We start from the raw sequence: 17208 nt of genomic DNA, 5'->3' as shown, positions 1-17208 counted from the left end.
GTCTAAGATGGACTCCCTGCATAAGAATATGACTTGGTATTTGGTTGCATTTCCTAACAGCAAGAAGGCTTTGCCATGCAAATGGGTGTACAAGCTGAAAAGTACCCCTGGGCATCCCAAGCCAACTTATAAGGCAAGACTTGTTGCTAGGGGTTTTAAACAGGAGCATGGAGTTGACTTTGATGAAGTCTTTTTCCCTGTGGTCAAGATAACCACCCTTCATTTGGTTTTGGCCTTAGTCGCGCAGCTTGACTTAGACATGTATCTAATGGATGTCAAGACTGCATTCTTGCATGGGGATTTGCATGATGAGATTTACATGGAGCAGTCCAAGGGCTTTGCAGAACCTAGCAGGGAGCACCTAGTGTGCAAGTTAAAGAAAAGTCTTTATGGCTTGAAGCAGGCACCTAGGGAGCAGTATCATAAGTTTGATAACTTTATGCAATCACAGGGCTACATCAAGAGTGCTATGGATCGATGTCTTTACACAGACACCCAGTGATGGCTCATTGCTTATTTTGGTACTTTATGTGGATGATATATTGATAGCAAGGAAAGCTCATGATGAGCTAGATGCTCTTAAATCTCATTGAGATGAGGTATCACTTCATACGTGGGGTCGTGGAGGACAGGTGTGTTGACCTTGTCAAGGTCTCCACCACTGATGAAAATCCTACATATCTTCTCATGAAAAGCCTCACTATTGAGCGCTTTGCCTTCCTCAGGAGATTGATGGGGGTTGGATGAGATGACGTTTTTCCTCATCCTATTGTATATGTGTACATTGTACAATCTTTTCTTTTTCTTTTCACTCCTCATTGGGATAGATTCGCCTTTACGTGGGAGGTTGTTGGGGTTAAAGGCGCCTCCACCTAGCCACTCGTGTATTACTACACTGATAGTACCCACCGCTGCACACTGGAGGTGGCAGGCGCTCGTCACCGTCACCTTATTCTTTATTTTTTCAATGACAATTTGAATAAAGGAAGGCCCGGTCACACATTTTGACTCTCGGAGTTCCCATTTTGTGTATCTCTCTTTTTGGCTCTTGCTCTCCCGCCATATGTTTGGTAAATCTATTTTGTTGAGTTTAATACTTTGACAAATTTATTCAATTTTCAAGCACTCGTTTTCTCTCATGTCTTTGGGTTGTGACTAGAGATTTTCTTTGATCACCATTTGTGTGACATTGTCTTGCAAGTTTTCTTAAAAAGAACATATACATGTACTTTGCATATAGAGATCAGGATTCTTGATCCAAACATGTACATTAACAAATGTGAAGAACTCGTTTGAAGAATGTGATTTTTGGAGGCTATGTGCAACTTTAAAAGGATACATAACAATAGGTATCATTTTTGGAAACTTCAACTTGTAAATTTTATATATTTTCATCATTCTAACAAGTTTTGAGTTCACATGAATAATATTTTATCAAAGCATGGAACATACTTTGTTAAAGGTTATGGGCCATTGTTAATATGAAATAGCCATGTCATGGAGAAATCCCATCATCAAGCAAGAATATTTTATTTAAGAACTATAAAATTTAGTAGCACATTAACAAAACCAAAACTTGTACATGAGATATTAAATATCTTCTACAAGGAATAAATTCAATGTATACATTAGTCAAACACTTCATAATAACAAGTTGAAAACTTAAAAGAATCCAGTGTTACTGATGAAATTTTTAAATTTATCACACTACACTAGAGGAAAGTTAATCAAAATCATTTTATTTTCTTACTTTCTCTTTCATCATCTTTCATTATCTCATTTACCAAGGGAAATTTTCATTCAATATACATGAGGTGTTTTTGTCCTTATAGCCTTATAAGAGGGGGGGCACGGGGAAGGAGGTTTCTTTACAAGGTTACCAACTGGGGTATGAATCATAGTATAGGAACTATTTATTTATTAAGCTTTGGAAGGCTAGGCTATAGCTACAAGTGTAATATAACCTTACAAGCTTAGGCTATGATTACAAATTCTAAGTGTAATATTGTCGAGGCTCTAATTACACACTTTAGGAACTTATTATTTATGTGTATATATGGTTTGATGTAAAACAACCCTTTACCTTTAGTGGAACGGTGGCTGTCTGATTGTAATGCATCCTGATTCATGCCTTTTTAGTTCTCATATAATGATATGTTTATGATAGTGCCTATTGTAGGACATGGATGATGCAACTTGAAATCCTATGTTAATTGAAAATTCATTGATGTTTTCTACTTTAGGAAATATGTAGGCTGAAAATGTAGACATTCCTATGTATCGAAGGTGTGGATATGTTTTGTTGCATTTAAGATATTTGATAAGTTAGGCCATTACACTTTGGCAATCCTTCTTGGTTCATGTTACAATCTACTCATGATTTGGGCATCAAGTGTGAAGGAGAGGAATTTGAATGAATAGCCTATGGAAGTGCAATGCTATAATGGCAATTATGATATCTAAGGCATTTTGGATGGGTAGCATTCATATCAAGGAAGCGTCCTCATTAGAGGGATTGGATTCTTAGGAGATTCTAAGCATGGAAATTGAGAGAATAATTAAGAAGGAAGGTTCAATGTCTCAAGTTTGAAGGAGAAATTGAAGTGTAGGTTGAAGAAATGGTACTAAAGGACGAACCACCACCAAAGGATATTCTATCCAAAAGTGCATTAGGAGAGGAGTTCAATCATAAACCACAAGTGGACATACAAACCCCTCCTGATGATTTTAGGAAAAGATTATGGGATGTCCTTCTATTGGAAATTGCCCTCTTTGGGCCACTTGCACAACAACAATTAGTATTCAATTCTTTAGGTATTGGAGCTAGACTAAGAAAAATCTCTCAACAACCACCTCAAAATCCCAAAGTTTGAGCATCCAAATTTTCAAGTGAAAAGAAGTAGGATCTTGTTTTCCAACTTGATTGCCATGTTGCTCAATTTGAGACCGGATGGACAGCTAGTGGATTTGACCAAATGTATGATGATTAGGTTAAGAAGAAACACTTTGTAGCCACATTTTAGGATAAGGGAATGGATTGTTTTACTTGCTACGATGGTTTAGCTAGCTTCTCGACTTATGATGCACTCAAGAATGCCTTTTTGGGAATAATTGATAGACCATCTTAGGAAATGCAAATTTCTTATTTTATTAAGGGTTGAAGGGGATGCAATGGCAGTGGAGAAGGAGAAGAGGAAGATGCGGAAGAGAAGAGCACACCATGTAGGTGTTGTCCAACTAAACTGACAGCCTTATTACACTATGAATAAAGAATGGGTGGTCACAGTGTACATGGGTAGGCCCAGAGGGCTTTTACCCCAGCAACCTCCCACTAAAAGGCCAATGTGGCTAGGAAGTGAAAACAAAGAAAAGAAAAGAAAAAAGACAAGGTGAGGAATTATGATATCTCACCCAATGCCCAATCGAAAAGAGAGTTGTGCAAGAAGTGTCGGGAACCTCTGCAGAAGAAGAGTCAAGCATCCCCGAGTCCATGACATCCAAGAGATAAGCGATCCCGCAGCTCCATACAATGGAGCAATCCAAGAATGCTTCTCATGAAGCAAGCACAACTCATCAGGGCACAGTTGTAAAGCATCAAAGTCGCACGTAGCATCACCGTAGCGCATACAATATAGCAGAGAGCAGTCAAACTCTCCAGATTCAATCACTAAAAGAGAGCCAACATCCCAGACACTCGTCCAACGGGGTCTCAAGACTACATGTGGCCTTAGTGAAGCGGAAGACTGACATATGGTTGGTTGTCCAGTCTGCAAAACTATAAGAAAACGGCTCTCATGAGCCTGCAAGGGGTCTAGCAACTGACCACCAACATCCTGACCCTGGCTGCTATGCATAGCTATGTCATTTGGGACAATACGTGCCTCATTTTCAGCATAAATAGCTTGTTGTAATGGCACTATAGCTGCTATAAAATCAGCCATAAAGCATATTGAATGCTCATCAAGAGGCCTAAGAGGTGTCTGTGTCTTATAAAAGATATCATGACGGCTGCGTATGACCTACTAGGCATCCAAATCCCATAAATTGTAGGTCTTAGAGTCACCATCTCCATAACCAAGGAGGATACATCTCCATGACATACGCTCATGTGGCATACGTACAGATGCCTAGCAGCAGCCAAACATCCTCAAATAATCATAGGAGGGTTGCATGCCACTCCATGCCTCATGGGGTGCAATACCATCTGAGGTCAAGCACGGCGTACTGTTAACCAAATAGATTGCTGTCATAAGGGCCTCAGCCCAAAATCCATAAGACAACCCAACTGTGGTAAGCATAGAAGCAACCTTTGCCTGTAAGGTCAGGCACATGCCATGAGCAATCCCATAATATAGTGGACACAAGAAATCAATGCCATACTATTGACAAGAGGTTCGAAAGCTAGGAGAGAGAGCATGACTCTCATAATCCATCTGCAAGCACCTAGGCCTGCTACCAGCAAAATCCATAAACCTGTCAAGCATAACTGTGGCCTCCTCAATCTGCACTAATGAATAAGCCCAAACACGGTGGGTAGCATGATCAACAAAGGTCACAAAGTACGATGCTCCACCAAGTGACTAGGAAGGCATAGGTCCTTATACTGCACAATGGACACGATCTAGAGGACATGCCTAGTATGATTGCCATAAGCCAAGGGGGCTCTGCAAGGACCAAGAGTACAATCAAGGCAAGCATCAAGATCTGCAAGTGACATAGGAGGCAACAATGAGTCTAAACGAGACAAGATCTCCATCTCTCTGTGGAGCATATGGCCTAGGTGATAATGCCATAACAATGTATGTGGCATCCGGATAACTGCAACCAGAGAATCACCCACATGAGAGACATGCACTGGGTAATGAGAACCAACTCTAGAACCTCTGGCCAAAACCAAGCAACCACAACAGATCTTCCATGACCAATCTTGAAGAGAAATAGTATATCCTGCATTATACAACTAATTGGTAGAAATCAAGCTCTTACAGAGCATGGGAATATGTAAAACATCCCTGAGTATAAGAGAAGTCCCATTAGGCAAAGCTAGGTGTATACCCCCTGTACCAACAATAGCATAAGACTGCTCAATGCCCAAATCAATACATCCATCAACCTCCATGTAAGAAGAGAACCATGCTCTATGAGGGGTAAGATGACAAGATGCTATAGAGTCCGAAAGTCAATCAAACGCATAGGCCTAATCACTGAGCAAGTAAGATGTAGGGAAACAAGATGACAGGAGTACATGCTCAATTGCATCATCATGGGTAACTGCATGTACCTCACCACTAGTAAGAGTGGTAACACCTTCTGCATTTGTTGTATCTCTGACTCTCTGCTCATGTCGAGTCCGTCTCTGTCTCTGTTGCTCTCTAATCCGTCTAAAGCATTTTCTTTGAACATGCCCAAGCTTCCCACAATGGAAGCAAACAACATCTGAAGTAGAAGAACTTGTAGAAGATGACAAGGAATCCAAGTCATCATAAATAGGGCTATCCATAGCATCCACGGAGCTCAAGCAGGAAAGGGCTATCCCAACGGAGGGAACCTACTCATAAATACAATCATCTACAAATACATCAATGGTAGAAGCATGCTGCAAAGGCTCATGAAACCTCAACAGACGGGAGGACATAAAGGCATCAACCAAGGATGCAAAAACTCCCACATGAAAAAAAGTCATAGCCAATTGCATGACATAACCAACCATAGTACGATAAAGCATAAGACATCTGTCATAAGAGCATATGGTATTCAGCCATGAAATCAGCCCATAACCATAATGGCAAACATGACTCTGCAATACATCAAACCACATAGTAGCATCCAAGTCAATGAAAGACCGGTAAGTGGCATAAGATCCCGCAATTGTCAAGCTCCATGAGAAGCCCAAGTATCTATACAACAACATCCAAATAAGTGGCTCTGTAAAGTACATGACAATAGACAAAGTGCATAGTCTAGTAAGCATCAAGAGCAACTGCTCTCTGACCTATATGGGCAGGGCAAAAGCAACCCAACTAGCATAGAAGCTAGGCACCACAGAAGCAACAAAGCCATAACTGCTAAACCCAAGCACTGTCAAGAAGTCTAGTGATCAAGGAGTAACCCGCAAAGAACCAAGCATCAATGAGCAATGAAATCTCAATAACCAACTGCCAAGACAATGGAGCAAGCACTGCTCAAAACATGTATCTGCATCCAAGTAAATCCAAGATCCATAATCGGGGCATTAAGGGCCAAATAGCATCCAAGTTGCATAAGTGATAAGCCAATTGAATGAAAACTGCTCCACAAAATTCTCAAATGCAAGTCGATTCAATACCAAACATCTTTCATACTGTAGCCAAACCCAAAAGCATCCACATCAAACATTAGTCCCATAATGGGTAGCATGGGGTATAAACCTTGTCAAGTGAAATGCTAGCTGCAAAGAAAATGACAGTGAACCAAAAATTGAGCTCTACTCTTTGCTCAAGAAGTATCCAGGAGCATAAACATCAAAGTGGTATCATCCAAATACATTAGCATATCATCCCGAGTAGTCGGGAGCACCCATAGACCATAGGCATAACCAAACTGGAGGTAAAATAACATGTCAACCAAGGTAGCATAAATCCCAACCAACAACGAAGTGTCCCCATCCAAATCAAGGCCCAATAGCTTTCAAATAACATATCCAAGCATAAACCATGATGACCAAGCATCAATACATCTAATAGGACATTGGAATTTCAACAAAGAGCATTATGCATAAGCCGTTCTTCTTGATAAAACCTTGCTGCCTAAACAATGTACAGCAATAAATCCCTGCATAAATCGAGCTAGGGAAGCTCAAACCAAGTCCCAAAGCATCTCAAAACATTGGACAAACATCCCCAAAGCATTTGGGCATCAAATACCAAGCCTCAGGAGCATCACATAAGCTAAGAGCATGACATTTTCTTGTTGTAAATCAACTTTGATATGTTACAGAAAATTTTGTGATCAGAATTTGGCAAATCTGACATCACCATTGCGTCCGGAGCGTGCCAAAACCCCAAGTTAGACTCTTACTTGCCTAAATGGTGTTCCAGATGCCCGAGATATGAGTAAAAATGGGATTTTTGAGCTAGATTTTGAAACAGGCGCAAAAAATGTGAGCTGCTATTGTAGGGTATGCTGGTTATGCTGAGGATAAGGGGGAAAATGGGGGCATACAAGGTGCCCAATGAAGCCAAGGAACACCTTGCAAAGAGCCTATAAGGGCGGGAGAGAGGCGGGAGATGAAATCTTACCTCGAGGGGAAGAAGCCATGGATGGCATTAAAGCTCCAAGCTCTAGGTCTTCAATGCGGGCTGAAGTAATACCAGGCCAAGCTCCACAATCAAGCTCTAATACTAGTTGAAGGGGATGCAATGGAAATGGAGAAGGAGAAGACAAAGATGCAGGAGAGAAGAGCACACACCATGTAGGTGCTATCCAACTAAGCTGACATGCTTATTGCACTATCATATTATATATGAATAAAGAATGGGCGGTCAGTGTGTACATGGGCAGGCCCAGAGGTCTTTTACCCCAACAAGGGTTTGAAAAGCAAGATTGGGGTTCTGTTGCCAATGTTTGATTCTAACCCATCCTAAACATGCAATGACTACTCCAAGAGATAATAGTCATCAAGTTGAAGAGCATGAAATGAAGGGCAAGATGGCAAGTAATCTGAATGTGGGTAGTATGCATGTGCAATGTGATTGCTCTAGATGTATTACAGTTGAATATTGTCTTAAAGAATCTTTAGTGTGAGCAATCACTAGAAGTTAGGCCCAAAAAAGAAAGTGGATTGGGACAAATAAGAAAAGGTTAGGAAAAGGGATATTAAGCAAGTCAATATGCTACAAAAGAGGCTCAAAAGGCATTTCTTACAGACTTTGGTGATTAGGAATGGCAAGGAACTTGAATCTTAATCAAGAAAATGATCAACCTTAACATACATGTTCACAAAAACTATAGGATAAAGATTATGATAACTCATTCCAAGCAGTAGCAAGGTGTTCTTTACAATTAACATTGGATCAATTCTTGAACTTGATTCTAGGGTTCAAAGAGAAGATCCTCCTAATGATTAGGAAAAAGTACCAAGATATTCTTAGGGGAAGAACCTCGCAGGGGCAACAAGTTCCTAAATGTAAGTCACTAATAGCTACTCTAAGAGGATGTGGACTATCAGGTCCCTATCATTTAAGTGGAATATGCAGGCAATAAGTATGTTGGATGGATGTTCAGGAGTGGATATTCTCTCTCAAAATAGATATTTGGACAGTAAGCAAGGTGAGTTATTACCTGCCCCATTTCAAGTTAAAATGGTAGCCCAAAGGAGGTTACAAGCACTTGCTATATTGAAGAATCAACAAATCAAAGTTGTAGCTTGAACTTTAAATTTAGTTTTTTGGTAATGGGGATGTCAGAGCTAGGAGAGTCTTATCACATGCTTTTCGCTAGGCCACGGTTCAAATTAGCAAAGTTGAGGTAGCATTAGAGTATTCACTATGTACGTATTTCCCAAGGTTTAACGGATATCAAACTATCCATATTAAGTAAATTCATCCTAAAGAATAAGTCTAAACCAGTGGTGGCACAAACAATCAATTTGGTGGATGAAGTTGAGGATGGTAAGGAGGAGTATTTTTATTTAGGTAGACCCTTTAGCAGTACCAATTTTTGAAATAAACATGGATAGCATTATTCAGGGGTACCAGGTGTAGCCCAACATCATTGCAAATGAAGTTTCTAAACAACAAATTGTTCAAATTGTAGTTTATGACTGGTTGAGCCAACATCCTGAAGAGCTTTTGGCAAGGCAGGAGCAGCCTAAAGTTCAAGAAAGTTCTCGGACAAAAGTAAATAAAATATTTAAAGATTTTATAAAGATGCTGAGGAATTTTAGCTTATGGACAATTTAGGTGTTTAGTATGAAGAAGGACAGAGAACTATAATTCAGGCTAAGTAGATGTATGAATACCATGAGGAATTATACAATAGTCTTGGAGGATGAAGTGTAGGATGTAAAATATTACACGGCGCAGCGAACAGAATCTGAGAAAGAGATAGAGAGTACACAACAGATAAGAGGAGAATCAGTAAAATTCTTTAACTCCAAACAACTGATACAAAGATGGCTCTGTCCACCCGTGCGCTTCCACTGTGTGAAGCTTAGATGGCGATCTAGACAGAAGATAGGTGAAGATCTTAAGGCTAGCTGGAACAACAACTCTGACTGGGTGAAAGATGAGTGTAAGATGGCTGCGAAGGGGTTTAGCTTTTATAGCCCGCGAAGGTCGTTAGGTCGGCCTGCTGACCGACCTACCATATGAGCCTCCACTAGTCGGCCAGGGAATATTCCAGGGAATATTCCCTTTACCATCGGGCCGGGGGCGCTGCCCCCGGACCCCCGCCAGGGGGGCCGCTGGCCCCCCTGGGACCCCCCAGCCAGGGGCCGCTTCCGCGGCCCCCGGACCCCACAATAGGGGCCCCTTTTAACTCCCTTACTACGCAACTCAATGCAATGTGCCTCGAGTTGCTACCAGCTTAACCACTCTGTCTAACCCAAAGATTAGACCCACAATGGTCACCTTTTTGCCATCCGGTCACATAGACCTCATCCGATATACAAGTCAGGACTCCACCAATGTCCGGGCTCACACTTGGCTTCTCCTCATAATGGGGGCCTTACAACTTTGAGCACCATGGATCATTGGTAGTACCTAATGAGGGTGGGGCATTGATCATATCTAACACCCCCCCTCAATGTCCACCCATAGGTGAACTATCTCCTCGGCCCAATGCCGAGTCTCTGAAGATGAACTTGAAGCAGATCCTTCGTAAGTGCTTTGGTGAAGATATCTGCTCCATTCTCCTCTGTTGGACAGTAGACCAATTCCACTATCCCATCCTCCATCAAATCACGCACATAGTGATACTGGATCTCTATATGTTTGGTGCGTGCATGAAACACTGGATTTTTGGCAATGGCGATGCAACTCTGATTGTCACATCTCAGCACAGTTGGTTCTTCATCCTGCACTCCCATATGCCATAGAATCCTTCTCAACCATACGGCCTCACATGCAGCAAAACAAGCTGCCTTGTACTCTGCTTCGGTAGAAGACAATGCCACTGTTGGTTGCTTCTTACTAATCCAAGAGAAAATTCCTGAACCTAAAGAGAAACAATAACCAGAAATTGACTTCCTGGAATCAATGTCTCCTGCCCAATCTGAGTCACAGTTCCCCACAAGAGAAGTTCCAAAACTGTATGTGATACCATAGTCAAGAGTTTTCTTCAAGTATCTGAGCACCCGCATCCCAGCCTTCCAATGACTCTCATGAGGTTTGTTTGAGAACCTGCTCAAAACACCAACAACAAAACTGATATCTGGTCTGGTGTTACACAAGTAGATTAGACTGCCGACCAACCTCCTATACCTCCCAATGTCTGCTAGTGCTGATGTATCCTCAACGGATAACTTTACATTCACCTCCATAGGTGTAGCTATCTCCTTGCACTCGGTCATGCCAAATGCCTTCAAGATCTCCCATGCATACTTCTTCTGAGAGATGAAGATCTTTCCTGGCTCTTGCCAGACTTCAATCCCCAAACAATAGTGCAGCAAGCCCAAGTCTGTCATTTCAAACTCAAAACTCAAAGCCTTTCGAGTTTGGTTGATCATATCTTCATAGTCACCTGTAATAAGAAGGTCGTCCACATATAGGACAATCACTACAGACTTTTTACCATCCCTGTAAACATACAAGTTAGCATCTGAGGCACATCTTTTGAAGTTTAGGTTTAAAAAGAACCTATCTATCCGCTGGTACCATGCTCTGGGGGCTTGTTTCAGCCCATACAATGCCTTCTTCAGTTTACACACTTTGTTCTCAGAATGGGGGGCCTCAAACCCTGGTGGCTGAGCCACGTACACCTCCTCCTTGAGGTCACCATTTAAGAACGCTGACTTAACATCCATTTGGTACACTGGCCACTTCTTGTGGGCAGCCACTGCAAGTACCGTGCGAATAGTGGTCATTCTGGCAGTTGGGGCAAATGACTCTTGAAAATCAAACCCTTCAACTTGTGAAAATCCTTGGGCAACCAGTCTAGCTTTGTACTTTTCTAAGGTACCATCAGCCTTGTACTTTACCTTCCAGATCCACTTGGTGCCAATAATCTTCCGCTTTGCTGGCCGATCCACTAGCTCCCAAGTGTCATTCTTCATTATGCTGTCATACTCCGCCTGCATAGCAGCCTTCCATGATGGATCTGCAAGTGCTTCTTCTAAGTCAGTTGGCTCCTTTACTTCTCTCATAATCTCAACCATCAAGGCCATGTTGACTATGTGAGCAGAAGCCCTCCTTTGCTCCTCTATTCTCTGAGACCTCCTTGGTCCGTCTGCCTTCTCCTCAACAGATGCAGGCCTAGGATTATTGTGGTCATAGAGCTGCTTCACCCAGCGCGGCAATGGCTTTTCCGGTGGGGTGATGTCAGGTTGGTGAACTTTTTCCTCATCATCTGAAGATGATGCTTCCTCCTCCTTAAGGATAGGGATAGCTCTCGGGACAGGTTCATAGTGGACTACTTCTTCGCTTGATGATAAAGTGGAAGACCTTGCCTTCTCCTCCTCCACTGTATGCGGCTCCTCCTTGAACACCACATCACGGCTCGCGATGATCTTCTTTGCCTCTTGGTCATATAACTTGTAAGCCTTCTGCTCATCACTATAACCCAAGAAGATACATTTTCTGCTTTTTGGTTGTAACTTGTTTCTCTTCTCATCTGGAACATGTGCATAACATTCACATCCAAAAATTCTGAAATGTGAAACAGATGGTTTCTTACCAGTGTAAGCCTCATGAGGTGTTTTTCCCTTGAGAGCCTTTGTGTAGCTCCGATTTAGAATGTAGACTGCAGTATTAACAGCTTCAGCCCAAAAATGGTTAGGCAATCCCTTGCCCTTTAGCATGCATCTTGCCATCTCCACAATGGTACGATTCCTGCGTTCCACAACACCATTCTGCTGAGGTGTGTGAGGCGTCGTCAATTGACGCTTGATCCCTTTGCTCTTGCAAAAGCCTTCAAACTCCTTTGAGTTGAACTCACCACCACCATCTGTTCTAAATTTCTTCACACTTTTCCCTGTTTCATTCTCAACAAGTATTAGCCATTCTTTAAACTTACCAAAAGCTTGAGCCTTATCACGAAGGAAGTACACCCACATCTTCCTACTGTAGTCATCGACAATCAACATAAAATAAGAAGATCCCCCCAAGGCCTGTGTAGGCATCTTACCACACAAGTCAGCATGCACCAACTCTAGAGGAGCATGTGCTCTATTCTTGCTTTCTTGTGGAAATGCCTTTCTCTGTTGCTTGCCCATCATACAAGCTTCACATGGTTCCTTCAATTCAGTTATTGTAGGTAGGTGAGCAACCATACCTTGCTTTTGCATCTCCTTCAATACTGCAAATCCGATGTGTCCAAACCTTTCATGCCAAAGCTTACTTGTGCCCACTCCAGCGGTGGCTGTAAGAGCACTTAGCTCATACAGGTTGTTCCTTCTTTCTCCTTTGCCAACAATTGTGCCAGCACTATCAATAATTTCTGCACCTGTCTTCTTGAACCTCACTTCATGACCAAGATCAGTTATGGCAGCAACTGATAAGAGATTTCTCCTGATTTCGGGAACATACAACACATTTGAAAGCTTTTTGACTTCACCATTTGCAGCAACAAAAGAAATAGTACCTGTGCCCGCAGCAGGGCATTTAGCATCATTTCCAACCGTCACAGTGATGGATTCTTGTAGAGGCTGCATAGAACTGTATAGACCTTTCTTGTTGGTCATGTGACGGGAGGCCCCACTATCCAACACCCAAGAGTCAGTGGTAGATTCTTCTTGCGGCGAGGAGCACACTTCCTCAATGGTCGCCATGAATAATTCCAACTCTGCTTCAGCCGTATTGGCTGTCTCTTTCCCTTTAGTTTTAAGGGTACCATTCTTTTCATCTGCCTTCTTGACACGACAATCTGCAATTGCATGTCCTTTCTTCTTACAGTAGAAGCACTCTCCTTGAAACTTCTTCTTGCCGCCCTTTTTCTTTTTGTCACCATCATTTTTGGTGGAGGAAACACCTTTGCCTTTTGCATTGGCAGAGAATGCAGCATCTCCATTGTTGCTTCCTTCTCGGGCTTTCAGCCTCAACTCCTCCTCCATTAATAATGCACAAAACTCCTCAAAAGTCAAAGCTTGAGGTCTCACCTGAGTATTAAGGGCAGTTACTAGTCCATCAAACTTTTGTGGACAAATCCGAAGACACCTCCGAGCTAGCTCTTCGCTAGTCTTTTGTATCCCAGCGCCAGCCATCTGGTCGCGCAGATTCTTAATCCGAGTGATGAATGCTTCAACCGTCTCTCCTTCAGCAAACTTCTCCGCTGCTAGTTGATTCTCCAAGTTTTGAATCCTTGTTTGGTTTCGTGTTTCATACTGACTCCTTAGTACATTCCAAGCCTCTGACGCTTTGGTTGTATGCTGAATCAGAGTCAAAACACTGTCAGAACAGCTTGTAACTAAGGCACACAATGCATCTGCATTCCTTCGTTTCCAAGCTCGTAGAAGATCTGCATTCGGAGGAATCATCACACTAGGATTTGATGGGTCGGGGATAGGCTGTGGTTCTGCGTCAGTCCCCAGCACAGTCTCCAGAAGCTCATAAGAATCCAGGATAGTTGTAATTTTGAACTTCCACAAGGTGTAGTTTGTACCATCTAACTTGCCTTCGCTGAAGGTTGGTGGACGAATCCTCAGTGTTTGAATAGCCGGTACAGCAGCACCACCTCCTGCACCGCTTCCGGATGCGCCAGAACTGCTTCCCGGAGTCGACATCGTTTCTCTTTGCTGTTGAAGCCTTTGCCTCTTGCACGCTCTCCGATCTCTAGAGCCCCCTGGGCTCTGATACCATGTAAAATATTACACGGCGCAGCGAACAGAATCTGAGAAAGAGATAGAGAGTACACAACAGATAAGAGGAGAATCAATAAAATTCTTTAACTCCAAACAACTGATACAAAGATGGCTCTGTCCACCCGTGCGCTTCCACTGTGTGAAGCTTAGATGGCGATCTAGACAGAAGATAGGTGAAGATCTTAAGGCTAGCTGGAACAACAACTCTGACTGGGTGAAAGATGAGTGTAAGATGGCTGCGAAGGGGTTTAGCTTTTATAGCCCGCGAAGGTCGTTAGGTCGGCCTGCTGACCGACCTACCATATGAGCCTCCACTAGTCGGCCAGGGAATATTCCAGGGAATATTCCCTTTACCATCGGACCGGGGGCGCTGCCCCCGGACCCCCGCCAGGGGGGCCGCTGGCCCCCCTGGGACCCCCCAGCCAGGGGCCGCGTCCGCGGCCCCCGGACCCCACAATAGGGGCCCCTTTTAACTCCCTTACTACGCAACTCAATGCAATGTGCCTCGAGTTGCTACCAGCTTAACCACTCTGTCTAACCCAAAGATTAGACCCACAATGGTCACCTTTTTGCCATCCGGTCACATAGACCTCATCCGATATACAAGTCAGGACTCCACCAATGTCCGGGCTCACACTTGGCTTCTCCTCATAATGGGGGCCTTACAACTTTGAGCACCATGGATCATTGGTAGTACCTAATGAGGGTGGGGCATTGATCATATCTAACAAGGAAGTCAACATGAATGATGAAGGAGAGTCCAAATCAAGTAAAGTAGGCATTTATGTAGAACAAGACTTCAAGTAAGACTTGATAAAGTTGTACATGGAGTTTCAATATATATTTGCATGTGTTTCACCACACATGAAAGGTTTAATATAAAATTGGTTAAATTGGATGAGCTTGTAAATAATACGAGAGATCTACACGTAAAATTGGCTAAATTGGAAGATATCCTAGGAGAGCTACTCCTTCACAAACTCCAACTAGGAGTGAATTTGTTTGCAGATATTTGTGGTGTGACAATGTTGAGCATGACCACAGGGACTGTGTGAAGCTTACAAAGATGCTATGAGAAAATATTTGATTTTTTGGAAGGATGGAAAAATTTGTGCTAGTGACATAGATCTATCTGTTGCTACAAGCTTTGGCAAAGGGTGGCATAAAGAAGATTTTAGAGGATATGTTTGTATGGTCAGCCTATGTCGCCATAGATGTTGCAACTTATGGATTGCAAATTGAGAATAAGTCTAGAAGCAAGAAGTAGCTTTGGACCTATGCCTTGCGGACTACAGGTAAGGGCAAGGTGCCTCAAACTATTAGATTGCGGATTAGATGGAGCTCAAGGTGGAGAGGGTCCGTTCCATAAGTGAAGATGCAAAGAGCTGTAGGCTACAAAGTTATTAGGTCAAAAAAGTTGAAAAATTAGTTGGTTATATCGCTCGACGAATGAGCTTATCTAAAGTAACTAATGTGTTACTTTGTTGAAACTTTTCATTGTTCTTTCTCTTATAACTCCATTGTTGTGTTATCTTCTTCTTCTTCTGTTCTCTGTATCATACAAACCATGGAGTTTGACACCCAAGATGTGTTATAGAAGCAACAGTTTATGGCTAATAGGCTGGTAGGGGGTTCAATGACAGAGAAGGACTCACTAGCACTTAGGATGACTTACCCAGTGTTCACCCATTCCTCTCTGGCGTTGATGCCGATATTTATAAAGCCGATCCGATAGCGCATTGAGCAAAAGTCTCGTAGATGCTCTAGAGAAGGGTTGTTATATGAAATCCGAGTACGGAAGCTCTGGTTAGGAGGGGTAACCCTTAATAGTAGGCCTTGCTATAGACGATAAGTCGGAAGACTCCATAGCAAGCCATTGATGGCATACTTAGCGTGTACGTATGCACGCATGAGAACAGAGGAGTCCTTCTTCGAGAATGCCATGAAAGAATCACAAGATGACACGCCAATGGCATGCAAAAAGAGGTACTTTTGGGCACAAATTTTGTGGCACCCGGCACTCGTGTAAAGGTGCCATATCAGCTCGGTTGTGTGCGTTGGTCATATGTGCACTAGTAGGACTAACAGGTCTATGCGAATCGCACCTCATCCTAAACTCAGGGTCTTTTGATTTGTTTCCCTTCAAAGCACCTTTTGGCACATGCCACTCCATCCCTCGGTGCAGTTGGCGGCCATAGGTCGACGGACTGGCTCTTTTGGTAATAGCATGCGTGTGCCGAAGTGTCTCCTAGCCATTCATCAAGCACGGGATTCTAGAAGGACACCCTTGCTAATACCATCATGGCCGTGTTTATAATGATTGGTATGGCCGGAATTTGAAGCCTTGCCTCTTTAGTTAGCATCAGGAGCAGTAGAGCAGCCTTTTGTAAGGATATGCTGGGTTCTCTTTTGCCTCGGTAGATGCATAAGGTAGAGCGTGTTCAGAAAGCCTATGAATCCTTCCCCGCGCATGCGACTCAAGATAAATGCTCGAGCACAAGGCGTGGTCCCCTCTTTGGGGGGTCACTAGAGGCTAAAAACATAAAATAAACAATTGGTAGGCCCGATTGTTTGAGAGTGAAGTGTGACCCACTAGCAACACTTGGGAGGGGAACAAGAGTAAGGGAAGGCGCTGATCATCGACTTAGACTAAGGAGAACGAAAAGCTTAGATGGCTCATAATAATTAACCTTGGTATGTAATGATACGAGAATGGTTTCAAGCGGCTGAGAGAAATTGCACCCTTTTGGTTCTTTGACGCTGCAAAGCCGGGTAGATACTATCAATCGACGACACGTGAAGAAGGGAAGATTGCACGCACACAAAACAAAAGATAAGAAGACCTCGGCGGGGCGGCAGAGCATTTTCTGCGGCGATGAAATGGAGCGCCATGCGGCGCCACACGCCAACCATGCAGCGGGCATTTGGTCTAGTGGTATGATTCTCGCTTAGGGTGCGAGAGGTCCCGAGTTCAATTCTCGGAATGCCCTCGCGCCCCCTTCCCAACCCTCTCGCGCACCCCGCCGGTGGCGCGGGGTTCGCCAGTACGCTTCTCTTGCTGGCGCGCCGGCATCCCCTTCCGCATCTTGCGCGCCACGCTTTTGCCTGGTTCAGAAAACTATAAATTATTATAATGTAGTAGCGTCCTACCTAATACAAACATATGGTAATGGAACAAACAAATCTGCCACCTAGTTATCGGTGGCTTTAACCAT

General features: G+C 43.2%; 1 non-coding gene across 1 annotated transcript; it reads left to right on the top strand.

Moving 5' to 3' along the window:
* Window positions 1–16911: 16911 nt before the first annotated feature.
* On the top strand, window positions 16912–16983 carry TRNAP-AGG (transfer RNA proline (anticodon AGG)). The gene has a single exon. It is a non-coding gene; the product is annotated as a tRNA-Pro (tRNA).
* Window positions 16984–17208: the final 225 nt, after the last annotated feature.

The sequence above is a fragment of the Lygodium microphyllum genome, chromosome 28, assembly GCF_053477565.2.
Source record: "Lygodium microphyllum isolate KBCC chromosome 28, Lygodium_microphyllum_v1.1.10, whole genome shotgun sequence".
NCBI lineage: Eukaryota > Viridiplantae > Streptophyta > Polypodiopsida > Schizaeales > Lygodiaceae > Lygodium > Lygodium microphyllum.
The sequence above is the reverse complement of the archived record's forward strand: the minus strand, read 5'-3'. Positions and strand labels throughout refer to the sequence as shown.